At 38.2% G+C, this 1,821-nt stretch overlaps 1 protein-coding gene across 2 annotated transcripts in view; it reads left to right on the top strand.

Moving 5' to 3' along the window:
- LOC106874493 (tetraspanin-5) overlaps positions 1–1,821 on the top strand; it is a 29,301-nt gene that overhangs the window by 10,811 nt on the left and 16,669 nt on the right. The gene's annotated exons all lie outside the window — the stretch shown is intronic.

Consider the following 1,821-nt stretch of genomic DNA (forward strand, 5'->3'; position numbering starts at 1 on the left):
TTTATTAACAAATGAAGGTCAATTATATCATATTTTCAGAAGCACAATTAGAAGCATTTAATGGGGATTAAGGAGAGAAGGAGACAAAAAATGGAATGGAGGAGAGGAGAGAAAAAGAAGTGGGGGAGGGGGGAGGGAGGAGGGGAGAGAAGCATGAAACAAAAGTGGGTCGAGGAAGAAGGATAATGGTCTATTCGAAGGAGAAAGATGGAAGGAGGTGAATGAGGGAATGAAGAAGAAAAAAAAAAGGAAAAGAAGAAAAGAGAGAGAAGAAGCATGAAAGAAAGATAGGATGATGACTCAGATGAAGAGAGAGGATTGAAAAATGGAATGAAGGCGAGACAAGGAAGAGAAAGAGGAGGAAGAAAACAGATGAGCTTATTATTAAAACTATTATTCTTGAAACCTTTGGAGATATGCTGTGCTTGAAAAGACCTGGCAAGCCAAGTGAGACCGTAACCGTGGCCAATGCCAGTGCTGTATAACCATCCCACTTATGAGTACTCTTTATGCTTGCGAAGACCTATTGAGGCAAATGAAATCGCTGTTGTGGCCAATAACAGTACCGCCTCATTGGCACCCGTACCAGGAGAACGTTAAAAGCACCATTTGAGCAGGATCATTGCTGGGGCTGCTGACTGGCTCCCATACCAGCGGCACATCAGAAAGCACTATTTGAGCATGGTCGTTGCCAGTGCCACTGGACTGGCTCCTGTGCAGGTGGTACATAAAAAGCACCATTTGAGTGTGGCCAATGCCAGTACTGCCTGACTGTCCCTCGTTCCGGTGGCACATAAAAGCACCCACTACACTCTTGGAGTGGTTATAATTAGGAAGGGCATCCATCTGTAGAAACTTTGCCAGATCAGATTGGAGCCTGGTGCAGCCTTCTGGCTTGCCAGTCCTCAGTCAAACCGTCCAACACATGCCAGCATGGAAAGCGGATGTTGAATGATGATGATGATGATGATAATTCTTTTTAAAAAGAGCAACAAAATGCCAATTAAATTTTTATTATTTTTTTTATTCTAGTTTCTAACTTTTGAAGGTGCAACATTTTATTAAACCTTTTTCTGTAAAACAACAATTTTATTCTTAGAAAAATTTAAAGTTTGAACATTTTGTTGAACCTTTTTTCTGTAAAACAGGAAATTTTCTCCATTTAAGTGGAGTAAAATGTGTTGCAGGTGTAAATATCGTATTGAACTTCCACTCTATATGATAACACTACATATACATCTCAGTCTACTTGACTTCCAACAATTAACAATTGTAATTTGAAGCTGAATGGTTAGGAATAAGAAAAATGTCTAGATTTCTTTAAAAATTATTGTTCAGGCAGAGTTGTCTCTCTTAGCTAAAGACCTCAAAATTGTGCGAGCCAACCTTGTTTCCAGGGTTATTTTTGTAGTAGAAAAGAATTGTTGTGCAAAAACATACTTATTTGGTAACCAAAAGATTACCAAATCTTTTGATACTTCGTACGTCAAAATCAGTGACTCAGTTTGTGAATCAATAAAGAATATACGCACACACACACACACACACATACACACTCTTTTATTCTTTTACACACTTTAGTCATTTGACTGTGGTCATGCTGGAGCACTGCCTTGAAGGATTCTTTAGCCAAAGAAATCAACCCCAAGACTTATTCTTTGTAAGCCTAGTACTTATTCTATCAATCTCTTTTGCTGAACTGTTAAGTTACAGGGACATACATACACCAACATCGGTTGTCAAGCAATGGTGGGGGGACAAACACAGATACAAGAACAATATATATATATATATATATATATATATATATATATATATATA

This window comes from Octopus bimaculoides, chromosome 22, assembly GCF_001194135.2.
Source record: "Octopus bimaculoides isolate UCB-OBI-ISO-001 chromosome 22, ASM119413v2, whole genome shotgun sequence".
Taxonomy (NCBI): Eukaryota; Metazoa; Mollusca; class Cephalopoda; order Octopoda; family Octopodidae; genus Octopus; species Octopus bimaculoides.